General features: G+C 35.1%; 1 protein-coding gene and 1 pseudogene across 2 annotated transcripts in view; one reads left to right on the top strand and one right to left on the bottom strand.

The window, feature by feature from the left end:
* The window catches only part of SOS1 (SOS Ras/Rac guanine nucleotide exchange factor 1), a 139,937-nt gene that overhangs the window by 81,266 nt on the left and 43,684 nt on the right, over positions 1-14,987 (bottom strand). The gene's annotated exons all lie outside the window — the stretch shown is intronic.
* On the top strand, positions 3,873-3,969 carry LOC144281487 (U6 spliceosomal RNA; annotated as a pseudogene).

Below are 14,987 nucleotides of genomic sequence, written 5' to 3'. Positions count from 1 at the left end.
GTTCTAAGTTTATGAATATTAACCTTTACCATATCTTAAACTTGTCAAATGAGGATCACAAGGTTCATTCACATGAAAGACTAATGTTATTTTATTTCCTTAAAAACAAAAACAATACTTCAAAACCTCTGACTGAAAAGTATGGACAATGGTAAATGTTTCAAGACAAGAGAGCACCAATTCCTGAAATACACACTTTGCTCTTTATTCTTTTAAGGAAGATGCCGTTAAGAGATTTCTTAATGAGCAGACATAAGTAGTATTACATTTCCTATACAGACAGAATAAAAAAACAGCTCTTTTCTATGAGTGTTACAGCTGTATAGGGTTACAGCTAAAGCATTCCATTCCACTTAAGTGGTACTCAAATGTATTTAATAGATCAAATGATCCAAATTATTCAAGACCATACAGAATAGGTTACCCAGCCAAATCTTACGACAGCCTTCAAAAGTCATCTACAGCTGATATTCACTGAGGGTGTGTGTAACACCAGTTATAAAAAGCATGATGGGTTTATACATCAAATGTGGGCTCTATCTTATATACGGTTTTCAAAATATATTTATTGACATATATTTTTTAAGATTTTATTTATTTATTCATGAGAGACACAGAGAGAGAGGGGGCAGAGACACAGGCAGAGGGAGAAGCAAGCTCCATGCAGGGAGCCTAACATGGGACTCGATCCCTGGTCTCTAGGATCACACCCTGGGCTGCAGGTGGCGCTACACCACTGTGCCACCAGGGCTGCCCTATATTTATTGATATTAAAAACTTCATATACTTCAAAAAATATAATTAGGTAATTTAAGTAAAGCAAATGCAAGAACTTCAGTAAAGAATTAATGTTAACTATGGATAAGAAATTCATGTGATCATGACAGTGACTCATTCTTTTAAGGTATAATCATTATATTCAACTGAAGATGTCATGTTGAATTTTAAACCTTCTTTAAGGACTGCTTGCATCTATCTTGATGGTCTGTTTTGTCTCTAGTGGTTTCTAACAGGTTCAGAAGCAACTTTGTTGACTATTATTGCCAGATTTTGTGGAATTTGAAAAAAAACAAAGGGATCAGGTCTATTTCAATTCCTAGTTGTTTGATACAAGTCCTCTAAGTGTATTCAGCAACCCCTTGGGTAAACTGCCAGAAAACACTATGTTGAATTCTGATGAATTTTTCATAGCCTTTTCTAGCTAATGGCTCTCTGAAGAATTAGAAAGGCTTCTGGAGTGTATTTTGTCCTATCTTGAGCACAGATCTGCTACTTTTATTTATAACTACAACAGAGAATATAAAATAAAACTGGTATTCTCAAAATCTTTATCCTAGCAAATAATATTAAAGATTTGGATTGTTAAATTTCTTTCTCAGTGTTACAATGATTATTTAGCCAACATTTGAGGTTTTAGGTGCTTATCTCTCCTCATTCATAGATTTAAGAATCACAGCAAAAATCCTTTGTAAACAAAATTTAAGAAGCCAAAAAATAAAACAAATCAGAGAATTTAAATCTTTTCTATAATTAAATTGACTAAAAAGATTTTCTCATTTCTTGGAGCCTGTTAATTAGCCTTTAGGCCCATATATATAACAATCTTTCTTTCTTTCTTTCCACACTTCCCCTTATTTGCTGGGGACACAAAGAGGAATAAGGACATAGCATCTGCCTCACAAAGAGTTCAGCTCACAGAGGAGCTAGACATGTACACAACTGACTTAACAATGTGATGGGGCTAAAATGTAGTTATATTTAAGATAGAGTGATGACAAAAAAAAAAAAGGGAGTGACCCTGTTGATGGTGTGAGGAGTATCAGAAGTCTTCTCAAGCAGGGTGCCTGAGTGCCTCAGTCAGGTAAGCGTCTGACTCTTGATTTCAGCTCAGGTCAGGATCTCAGGGTTTTGAGATTGAGCTCCATGTTGGGCTCTGCGCTGGGCATGAAGCCTGCTTAAGATTCTCTCTCTCCCTCTGCCCCTACCCTCCTCCAGCTTGCACTCTCTCTCTCTCTAAAAAAAAAAGAAAGAAAGAAAAGAAAAAAAAAAGTCTTCCCAAGTAAAACACATATAAACTGGGGCATAAAGAATAAGATATGAAAGGCAGCACTTAAGGAAGCAGGGCTTTTACTAAAAAAGCCAGCATACAAAAAATTATAGAGGCCAAGACCAAATGATATGTTGGGAAACTTTAAGAATTGGGTCTAAGAGCACCTGGAGGGAAGGCTAAGCCTAAAGGACAGGTTTGTGTTTAATGCGAAGAAGTGGGGAGGTGAGTGACCAGAGAAGTAAAGAAAAACTGAAAGGTTTTAAACAAGACACTGACATAACTAGATCTGTTTGCTCAAGAATCTCTCTGGTATCAGGATGAAGATTGAGTTGAAATGAAGATGAGACTGAAGGAAGCAAAACTAATTGGAAGGATGGTATATAGGCTCTGGAAAAACAAACAGTGAAGGCCTGAACCAAGGCAGAAATAGGGGGAGGTGAGAAAGTGAGGAAGTGTGTTTGGACAACTATTTTGAAGGAGAGTGGGGGCAACAATGAGAACCACCAACTTAACCAGTATAGGAAATATTATAAGAGGACAGTATTTTGCAGAAATTCAAGTTGAGCACTTCAGTTTAAGGTTCTTGTATCTTATGTAGTGAAACAAAGCTGAATTTTTTTTTTATCAAGTGGTTTTGAAATTTTTATTTAGTTTTTTTTTTGGTTGTAAAGAATTATTTGCCCTAGTAGTATTTCAAATACTCAAGTAGCAAAACTACTTAAGTACTGGGTGTTTATGGAAGAGATATATTTACTTTTTAACCTACTAGTTGTCATAACTACAGGACGTAAAGAGGGCTTATTTAATGAATACTTGCAAATAACTTAGTCCCAATTTTCAAGATTTTTCATTTTTACTAATGTTAAATGATTACAGTAAATTAACTGAAATAAGTAAAAATTATTTAAGACAACTTATCACATATTTGGTCATGTGAGCAAAATATAAATAAATAAACAATTTGAGAACCTGTGTACACTGTAGAGGTAGCTTTTGACTACTACCCATGGCCCAAAAATAATTAAGATAATTTAAACTGTAATTAAATTTTTAAAATAAAAGCAACGAAAAAAGATATAGCTAACATATAGCAAAAACTTTAAATTATAGGAAATATAGTCACTGAAAAAGTCTATCTCATACCATCTGAAGAAATTTTCAATTATAATAGGAGAAATTTTAAAAACATACACATTTAACTCTTCATTCAACGTTATTTTAAGATTATTTATTTACTTATTTATTTGAAAGAAAAAGAGAACAAGTAAGCAGAGCAGAAGGCAGAGGCAGAGGAAGCAGCAGACTCCCCACTGAGCAGGGAGCCCAACGTGGGGGTGATCCCTGGACCATGGAAGCTGGAAGCAAACACACTTAACCACTAACCAACTGAGCCACCCAGGTGGCTCTTCATTCAAAATTAAATTGTAAATGCCGATGTAAGCCTGGGACATCTCATTGTACCAGAAAGGAAGGAAGCTCTTAGAGGGGAATGGGTCATAACAAACAAAACAAAACAAGAGAACACAGAAATATCATGAAGAAGCTTCTCATGGGACGCCTGGAAGGCTCAGTGGTTGAGCATCTGCCTTTGGCTCAGGGTGTGATCCCGATCTAAGGATCCGGTCCCACATCAGGCTCCCCACAGGGAGCCTGCTCCTCCCTCTGCCTATGTCTCTGCCTCTCTCTCTCTCTCTCTCTCTCTCTCTCTCTCTGTCTCTCATGAATAAATAAATAAAACCTTAGAAAAAAAAAAAGCTTCTCACTTGCAAAATATGGGCTAATTCAAGAACCAAATCAACCTTAACTAAAATATGTTGAATCTGTGCTCATTTGCTAGCACATATACTAAATTTGAAAAACACAAAGAAGATTAGTATGGCTCCTGTGCAAGAATGACATGTGAAATACAATGAATCTATAAAAAACCAATGAGGTCAAATGATGTTTATAAAATACCAAACTCATTAAACAGCACTGGAAATAACTGAGGCATCAATTCTTTATTCTGAAAGAATTTATATACATTCTTCTTTTCCTGTCTGAACTATGCTCTGGGATAACCAAACAATCCAAGCTGATGAGGAAATCTTCCTTACAGAAGGATTCCAGATAAATGTAAAAGGAACGCAGAGTTCAAAAAACATCCATTTGCAACTTGAACAACATAAATTCAGACATTAATCCAGCCAATGAACTGTTATATGAAGAGTTCATCTTTATAAAGAAGGGCTAAGGCTATCACCTCCTGAATCCCCTGATCAATTTTAGATAGCACCACTAAAATTGGGGTCAGACTTGATGCAGTGTGAAGCCACAGCACCACCTGTGAAGTAATCTTGCCAAAAAAGCTAAAAATAAATCTAATAAAAAATCCAGAATGTTGAACATCTTGCACAACTGTCCCAGTTCCTGCAACAAGTCAATTGGGAAAGGAGAGTCTATAAATTAAAGAAATTTAAGAGACATAACAACTACATTTAATATGCAGATTTTGTTTGGCTCCTGATTCCAATAAACCAACTGCAAAAACGACACTTCTCTGGTGCTTGTGTGGTTCAAGTGGTTAAATGTCTGCCTTCAGCTCATGATCCCAGGGTACTAGGATGGAGTCCTGAACATTGGAGAGTCTGCTTCTCCCTCTCCCTCTACTCCTCTCCATCCCCCACCTGCTCATGCTCCCACTCTCTCTCAAATAAGTAAAAAGCTTAAAAAAAAATGACACTTCTCAAATGGACAAATGTGAATTTTGACTAGTATTACTAGATGACACCAAGAAACTGTTAATTTTGATAACTATGATAATGGCATTGCAGTTCTATAAGAAGAAAAATGCATACTGAAACAGGTAGGGAGGAAATGACCTCTAATGAATGTGATCTGCTTTAAAGTCCTTTGGGAAAAATAAAAAGGAAGGTGGATAAAGATGAAGTAAATGTGGCAAAAGCTAGATAACTCTAGGTGATGGACACATGAAGATTTGTTCTGCCTACTTTGTATATGTTTAAAATTTTTCTTTAAAAATATTGGTGTGGGATATAAAAATATTACATATCACCTACAGAGACTATCACCAATGCAAATTCACCGCATTCCTACTATTCCCTTTGGGAAGGTCTGGGGATGGGCCCCATGATCTGTATCTTTAATAATACCTCTGGAAATTCTTGCAAGTGATCCTGAGATCATACTCTGAGAAATACTAACAGAGAAGAAAGAACTTCTAAAGTCCTAAATATATCTAGAGATGTTAAGAGGAACACTGATAGAAGATCTACAACCTGAGCTAACTTTTGAAAAATGAATGGAAATCTTCTGGGTGAATCAATGAAGAGAGCAATCTAGCAGGAATACTGCGGGTAAATACACAAAAATATGAGAGAGAATACATCCAATGCCCTGATCTTGGTTTCTAACATCATTCTCCAAAGGAGAAAGAAGGGTTCTTTGCATATATGGTTGATTCTAGGTCTGGGGACGGGTATATACAGAATGAGCCTAGAGCATGTTGTAATACTGGAAAGTAAAAAAGTGCTCAAAAACCAAAAGAGTAGGGTATGTCAAAAAGACCTAAGAGGGGAAAAAAAGAAAGAATGAAAGAAAGGGAAAAACAACACAGGAGCCAACATGAAAGAGTTTCCAATGGTCAAAGCTGGTACAATCTGAGCAAGAAAAGAGTACTGGATTATAACCCAAAGTATAAATAAATAAGTATCCATGAGGCTATCCTGATACATATACAGATAGATATATGAAACATAAATATATATTTATTTTCTGAAATAAAGGGAGATGGTCTCTTTTCATATATATATATATATATATATATATATGAAATATATATCATTTCCTTTATACATATATGCAACTATAAAGTTACTCCCTCCCCTATCTTTTCCATATTCTTTAGAAGCAAGCTGGGGGACGGGTACTTAATACTATCCTCTTTAGTTACAATCCATTTCTACAGCATACATAAAGGATGGGGGATGGAGGAGTAACCTTATACTGGATAAAGCTAACAAACACTACCTTGGCCAAGTGCTCAAAGATTAACATCAACAATGACAAGTCATGCTAATAACAGGTACCTTTGATATGCTATGACAAAAAAATGGCACTTTCCTTCTGTAGTTTTCCTACCAAAAACGTATGACCTCAGTCTAACCATGAGAAAATGCAAATCCAAATAGAGAAGCATTCTGCTTCTCTAGAAGTACTGACCAGTACTTCTCAAAGTCATCAAGTACAAGAAAAATCTGAGAAACTGTCACAGACCAGAGGAGGCAAGGGAGAAAAGATGACTAAATGTAATGCGGTAATCTGGGTGGGATTCTGAAGCAGTAAAAAGAACCATGTGGGAAAACTGGCAAAATGTGAATAAGGTAGTAGATTCAGTAAATAGTCATATACTTATGTTGATTTTTTAGTTGTGACATACCACAGTGACATATGGCATTAATAAGGAGAAATTAGGTAAGGGGTATACAAGAATTTTCTGTATTATCTTTGCAACTTTTCTGTAAATATAAAACTGCTGTAAAGTTTATTTTTAAAAATGTGGGTTGTGGCTGAAGTAGTACTAGAAAGAAATTTAAAGCCTTACCGTTTATATTAGAAGAGAAGAAAGGATGAAAATGAATGGGCTAAGCATCTGATGTAAAAAACTGGGGATGGGAGGAGAAAGATATATTAAAACAGCACTACCTAAAAGAAAGAAATAAAAAGCAATAATAAATAAAAAATAGGTAACTCCCTGGACCTCACACCATGCCACGTGCAGCTAGAGAGAGAAAGTGGGGGTCTGAGAACAAGGTTACAGGCCCTCACCAGACATCAAATCTGTCAGTGCCTTGATTTTGGACTCTATACCCTCCAGAACTGTGAGAAATACGTTTCTGTTGTTTATAAGCTACCCAAGTCTATGGTATTCTGTTACAGCAACTGAATAGGCTAGATACAAACTATACAGATAAAATCAAAGATGGACCAAATACATAACTGTGATGAACAAAAGATTTAGAAACCTTTAAAAAAGTATGGAAGAACATCTTTATAATTTGAGGCAGTAAAGAATTTCTTTGAAGACACAAAAAGCATAAAACAAAGAAAAATCATAATTCAATCTCTTAAATTAAGAACTACTGCTTCATCAAACAAAATACAAAAAATACAAAGCTAAGTCACACACTGGGAGAAAATAAATGGAGCACATATAATCTACAAAGGATAAATATCCAGGATAAAGAACTCTAAAGTATTAATAAAAACAAACTCCATTTTTTTTTAAATGGGTAAAAGACATGTAAAGGGATTTCACATAAGAGGAAACACAACTGCTGCATAAATAATACAAAGGTGCTCAGCTTCAACCTTGTAAATATTCGGGTAAACAGAAATTAAAACTATGAAATATAATTTCAGATCTTACTTTTTTGACAAAAATTTAAAGTCTGAGAGTATCAAGTGTTAGTGAAGATGTGAAAAAACTTCATTCATTACTGGTGGAAATATAAAACAACATAACCTTTTGGATTAAAGTTTCAGAATACTGGGGTGCCTAGGTGGCTCAGTTAAACATCTGCCTTCAGCTCAGGTCATGATCCCAGGGTCACAGGATTGAGCCATGTGTTGGGCTCCCTGTTCAGTGGGGAGTCTGCTTCTCTCTCTCCCTCTACCCCAAACCCTCCCCCTGCTCGTGCTCTCTTTCTCTCAAATAAATAAAATCTTAAAAAAAAAAAAAAGGTTTGAAAAAGCCTAGTAAAGCTGAATATACATATATTACATGGTCAGCATTTCTGCTTTTTATTATATTATAGATGAACTCTTTTTTTCCCCCAAGTAATAAGCTCTATGCCCAATGTGAGGCTTGAAGTCACAACTGTGAAATCAAGAGCTGCACTGTCTACTGAGCCAGCCAGATGCTCAAAGAACTCTTAAATGTGTGCAAAAATGAATAAGCACAAAAATGTTAATAGTAAGTAACGTCTGAAACGCAAAACTTGGAAACAACCCCAATGTCTATCAACACAATGGATCAATACATTGTAGTAAATTCACAAAGTGGAATATTATATACTAGTGAAAGTGAGTGAACTAAAAGCTGCAGAGTAACACAAATGGCTCTCAAAATCATAATATTGGGTAAAAACGTAAGTCACAGAATAATATAAACAATATGATTCCATTTATATCAAGTTCAGAAAAGGCAAAATCAAACTATGCATTGTTCAGAAATTTACATATGTGATAAAACTGTAAAGAAATGTAAACAATTGATTAATCCAAAACTCAGTAAATTGTTACTTCCAAGTGATGGGAGAGGACATGCAATCAGGTAGAGAAACTCAAGGGCTTTTTAAGTATTAGAAATACCTTATATCTTAAACCATGTGTTACATACATAGGTGTTCATTTTAAACTGAATGTTAGTTACATGCACTTTTTAAAATGTATGATATACTTAAATTTTTTTTTAATTAAAGGATTCTGAGTAATATTTAAAACTATTTTTTCTAGTCTTGGAAGTTTTTAAGTATTTTCTTCAGTAAATGTTATAAAATATAAATAATACATAACTTTACGAGGAAAAAATGTGTTTATTGTTAATTTGGATAATGAGTACTGAGCAAAACAAATAAACTGATGCAACTATAAGATTGACAAGTTTTGGGTTTTTTTAAAAAAAGGATTTTATTCATTCATATGAGTGAGAGAGAGAGAGCACAAGCAGGAGGAAGGGCAGAGTCTTTGCTGAGCACGGAACTGGACCCGGGGCTCGAACCCAGGACCCTGAGATCATGATGACCCAAGCCAAAGTCAGATGCTTAATTAACCACCTGAGCCACCCAAGCGCCCCTACAAGTTCTTAATTGTTAGCAAAGAATGTTCATAGTTGTTAAGTTAAAAAGTTCTGATTTTTTTTCTTGCATTTATTAACGAGGTAAAATCCATACTATGTTCTATAGTCAGAATTTAAGTGGTTACTTGTCTGTTTTTTTCATTTTTATGGAAACATCAGTTAATAAATAGGGAAGAAATCCTAGTCTGATTCTGATTAATTACACAATAAAATCAGGTTGTACTTATTTCCTCATATAATCTCATTTTAAATTCTAAAACTGGAACCAAAATTTGTTAACTCTGGTGGAAGAAGATTTGTGTTTAGGCCTATGTATATATACTTAAGAATAAAAGGTACTATAACTTTATATGTATACGTTCCTTCTATTCATCATAGGGCATTTTTATTTTTAAATCTTTGCAAATATTTAATCCATGTTACAATTTTTTTATAATTTCCCTGATTTTTAATTCATAAATATAGCATCTGACTATTCACAAGTTTCTGGATTTTTTATTAAAAACTTCTCCATAAGAAATACTCTCCTAGGTCATATAAAAAGGATATAGAAAATGATACCTGTTTAAGAATTAATAGTAAAGTTGAAGAAAGGAAATACAAACACATACAATCATAAAATCTAAAAGTGTTGAAAAGAAAGAGCCAGAAGTGACTTTGTATCCTAAGTTCCCACCTAAGGAGGGTGTCTTACAAAATGGCTTGAAAATACAATGCATCACATCAAAAAATTTAAAAAGCTGACAAAGTACTAAGAATAATCAAGTTTTGGACTAATTAAGCACGGGGGCCTGGCTTCTTTGCCTTGTTACACACTATTAGCTTTTTATCTTATTTTTAATAAAAGTTAGAGCCGGGGCAGCCCGGGTGGCTCAGCGGTTTAGTACTCCCTTCGGCCCAGGGTGTGATCCTGGAGACCTGGGATGGAGTCCCACGTCGGGCCCCCTGCATGGAGCCTGCTTCTGCCTCTCCCTCTGCCTGTGCCTCTGTCTGTGCCTCTTTCTCTCTGTGTGTTTCTCATGAATAAATAAATAAAAATCTTAAAAAAATAAAATAAAATAAAATAAAATAAAATAAAAGTTAAGAGTACTTATAGTTAAACCCTTGAGTGAGTTTGAAATTTTCACCCAGAAGCATCTTATTTCTAATTTTAATGTCTGCTCCAGGGAGAAAAGTAAACTTGAACTGACTAGTATCATGAACTGTTCAACTTATTCCATTTTGTTATTTATATCTCAATAATGAAAATCAAACTTGAAATAGGGACTTAAGCCCTCAGCTAGTATGTAGCCAAGAGACAGGATATAGTTAGGTATTTTACAAAACTTGTTAAAAATCTAAATTCATGTGGGAGCACAGCCAAATTATTCAAGCTACAGAAGGAAGAGAAATAAAATAAACACTACTATATAAACATCAGAATTAAGATTATAGACCATCTTAGCCTGATAGAATGTTTGGTTCTAAACAAAGTTCTTCTAACCTTCCTCTTACAATTCTTTCATTCATGCAACAAACATTTGTTAAGCAGCCTATATGCTCAGCAGTGTAGCAGGCATTGGGGAAAAGCAGAAAAGACAAAGTTCTAGTCCTCGCAGAACTTAAATTCTTTGGTCTAGGTTGGACTTGTGTCTTTTCCATCATTTTCCTCTGTATTTTTGGCAAAGAAAAATGAAATCTATGTTAACGAAAAAATAAAGAAGAATAGAAAAATAAGATATCTTAATGTAATAATCAAAATTTACCAAAGAAGAGCCAGAAAATCTAGCTAGGTTGTAAAGCTCCATAAAGAGGTGAAGGCCATAGAAATGGATCTAGGAAATAGTACAAACTAAGAGTGAATAAAATCTCAGTCCAGGGTAGACCACAGAGCAGTGAAGGACAGGACAGAATCTTGGTAGCACCTACCTGCAAGCAGCAAGCAGATGAAGATGAGGCAAAACAAAAACCATTGTCCAAGAGCTTTAAATGTTGCAAAATTCACAGTATTTTGAGAAGACCAATTCATGAACAATTAGCACATAATTGGTGACCTCTTAGAGTAGCATGCGCAGAACCCAAATGGCAACTCAAATGAAACTCAACAAAATGGGACTCAATTGTCTGGCCATTGTGGAATAAATGGGAAGAGAGAGAGGGGAAGAGAGATCCTAAACGCAGACTGCTCCTGGGGGGAAACTCTAGGGAAGAAAACAAAAGATGTAACTGTAAAAGTCTTAAAAAGAGATCCAAAACACAGAAGGTAAAGGAAATACCCAACTGTGAGTCAAAAATTGATTACTCTTGTTATTTCATGCATTTTAAAGGAAGACATTTTACCTATGTTGATAAAGATTTAAAAGAAATCACTTGTTTGTGTGGTAAACTTCCCATTCAACACCCATGTGCCAGAGATGAGCACACTGCCTGACACATTCATTCAGGAAATATTACTTGAGAGCCTGCTATGTTTCAGATACACAGTATACACCTAATGGATATCCTATTACTTCTTACTGGCTTTTATTTCTAATAAAGGTTTAGTGGCTAATGAGTTATGTTTTCCTTCTGTTTCTAACCAAAGTGGATATTGCACGTGTAATAAGGTGGCCAGAGATAAATAGGCAAATACAAACACAGACTGGGAAGTATACTAAATTAGACATTTTGTTTGGGGATAATCTTTTAGAACCCATTTGGGAAGAAAGCGTAAGTAAACAACAAATTGGGAAAAGGGAGGAAAAGTATGCAAAAGCTGCAAGGGTACTAACCTGCCAGCTAGGACAAGTGGGACCTCTTTTCTTGCTTCTAATAACTCTCCCTTCCCCCATTTCTGGTTTTTCTACGCACTTCCAGCAGTTCCAACAAAAGGAACAGGTCCCTGGTCATCATAGAGTAACAAGCCCCAGAATTACCTTCCCACTTTGAAAAATTTATAAAACCAAATATATGAAACAAAGATTTTCAGATATTGGGAAAAAGGCAACTCAAAACTATGATGCCTAAAAGGAAGGGAAATCAATGAGGTGACCCCTATAACTGCTCAGCTTCTGCCAGGAGGCAGTTTTCAGGTCTCTGAGCAGGGAGAGAGTAGAGGAAGGACTCAAAGGAAGCCCGGAAATCTCAAGTTAAAGAGACAGAAATCATACAGGTCAAAGTGGCCAAATATGTGCAGTAGGGTGTGAAAATGGAGAAGACTGCCCAAGACAGAGGAAGCTCTAGAGATCTGCAGAGTACTCTCAAATCTATGGCTGAGTACTGATGTGCACAAGTGAGAAAAAATTTCTCAAGGCCAGGAAAGAACCACCAAAAGGGCCGCAGACAAAACAATTCCTAGAGCTCACACAGGAGTGGGATTAGTTCATGCTGCCATCAGCCACAGTGGAAAGATCTCTTAATACATGGAATATCATGTAAAGTTCTTAAGAAAATACTACCTCAGTAGTAAAACTAAAACCTGCTTTGGATCTGCTCTAACAAAGCTTAAAGCAAGTCTCAAAAGGTAAACATATCCTAAATAATTTAATTACTTGTCAGAACAAAATACAATACTATTCATAAAATATAACAAAATCCAGTACACAACAATATAAAATTCATTAATTTCCAACAACCAATAAAAAATCACTAGCAGGCAAAGCAGCAGAAAAATATAACCCAAAAGCAGAAGAGTTAATCAACTGAACCTGGAAAATGGTAAGGATGATGGAATCAGCAAAGAAATTGAAATAGCTAGCATAAGGCCACAAAACACATCTCCACAAATTCAAAAACAAAACAAAAAACAAATGAAGTCACACCATGCATCTTTTCTGACCGCAATACTATGAAACTAGAAATCAGGCACAAGAAAAAAATCTGGAAAGAGCATGAATACATAGAGGTTAAATAATGTTACTAAACATTGAATGGGTCAACCAAGAAATTAAAGACATCAAAAATTACTTGGAAGCAAATGAAAATTAAAAAGCAGACAAAATCTTTGGGATGCAGCAAAAGTGGATCTGAGAGAGAATACAGTATTATAGTAATACAGGCCTACCTCAAGAAGCAAGAATCTCAAGTAAACAACCTAACCTCACATCTAAAGGAGCTGGAAAAAAAGAACTACAAAACCCCAAACCAGCAAAAGGAATAAAAATGAAGGAAATATTAAAGATTAGGGCAGAAATGAAAGATACAAAAACAAAAAAAACACAATAGAACAGATCAATGAAACCAGGAGAGATGGTTCTTTGAAAAGATCAACAAAATTGATGAACCTCAAGCCAGACTCAAAAAAGGTGGGGTGGGGGAGGGGACCCAAATCAACAAAATTACCAACAAAAGAGGAAAACTAACAACCAACATCACAGAAATACAAACAACTGTTAACAGAATATTATGAAAACCTATATGCCAACAAATTGGGATAACTCAGAAGAAACAGATAAATTCCTAGAAACATAAAACTTATCAAAACTAAAGCAAGGAATGATAAAAAATTTGAACAGACCAATTGTCAGCAATGAAACTGAATCAGTAATCAAAAAAATTTCCAAAACACCGAAGTCCAGGACCAGATGAATTCACAGAATTCTACCAAATATTTAAAGAGTTAATACCTATTCCTCTCAAACTATTCAAAAGAAAAAAATACATATGTATATATATACATATATATGAGGAAGGAAAACTTCTAAATTCTTTCTATGAAGCCATTGTCACCCTGATACCAAAACCAGATAAAGACACTACAAGTGAAGAGAACCCACAGGCCAGTATCTCTCAGGTATTATATATGCAAAAATCCTAAACAAAGTATTAGCAAACTGAATCCAACAATTCATTAAAAAAAAAAATCATACATCATGACCACGTGGGATTTATTCCCAGGATGCAAGGGTGGGCCAATATTCACAAAATAATCAACATGATACATCATATCAATAAGAGAAAATATAAAAATCATATGATCAATTCATGCAGAAAAAACATGTGACAAAGTACAACATTCAGGGATGCCTGGGTGGTTCAGCGGTTGAGCATCTGCCTTTGGCTCAGGGTGTGATCTCAGAATCCTGGGATGGAGTCCCACATCCGGCTCCCTGCATGGAGTCTGCTTCTCCCTCTCCCTGCATCTCTGCCTCTCTCTCTGTGTCTCTCATGAATAAATAAATCTTAAAAAAAATAAAAAGTACAACATTCATTCATAATTGATAAAAAAAAAAAAAAAACCCTCTGCAAATTAGGTCTAGAGGGAACACACCTCAACCCAATTAAGGCCTTAAATGAAAACCCACAGCCAACATCATATTCAATGGTGAAAAACAGAGCTTTTCCCCCTAAGGTGAGAAACAAGGCAAGGATGTCCACTCTTAACCACTTTTTTCAACATAGTACCAAAAGTCCTAGCTACAGCAATTAGACAACAGTAAAAATAAAAGGCATCCAAATTGGTAAGGAAGACGTAAAATTCACTATTTGCAGATGACATGATACTATACACAGAAAACCCTAAAAACTCCACCAAAAAATTACTGGACTGATAAATGAAGTCAATAAATCACAGGATACAAAATCAATGTACAAAAATCTGTTGCATTCCTATACATTAATAATGATGTAGCGGAAAGTGAAATTAAGGAAATAATCACATTTACAGTTGCACCAAAACCAATAAAGCAAACTTAACCAAAGAGTTCAAAGACCTATACCCTGAAAACTATAAAACACTGATGAAAGAAATTCAAGATAACACAAAGAAATGGAAAGATATTCCATGCCTATGAACTGGAAGAACAAACATTGTTAAAATGTCTATACCACCCAAAGTAATCTACAGATTTAAAGCAATTCCTATCAAATACCAACAATATTTTTCACAAAAGTAGAACAAGCAATCCTAAATTCGTACGGAACCATGAAAGACCTTGCAGAGCCAAAACAATCTTGAAAAAAAAAAATAAAACTGGAGGTATCATAATTCCAGGTTTCAAGTTATATTACAAAGCTGCAGTACTTAGAACAGTATGGTACTGGAACAAAAACACACATCAATGGAATAGAGTAGAAAACTCAGAAATAAACCCACAATTACATGGTCAATCCATCATCAAC

The sequence above is a fragment of the Canis aureus genome, chromosome 12 (assembly GCF_053574225.1).
Source record: "Canis aureus isolate CA01 chromosome 12, VMU_Caureus_v.1.0, whole genome shotgun sequence".
Taxonomy (NCBI): Eukaryota; Metazoa; Chordata; class Mammalia; order Carnivora; family Canidae; genus Canis; species Canis aureus.
The sequence above is the reverse complement of the archived record's forward strand: the minus strand, read 5'-3'. Positions and strand labels throughout refer to the sequence as shown.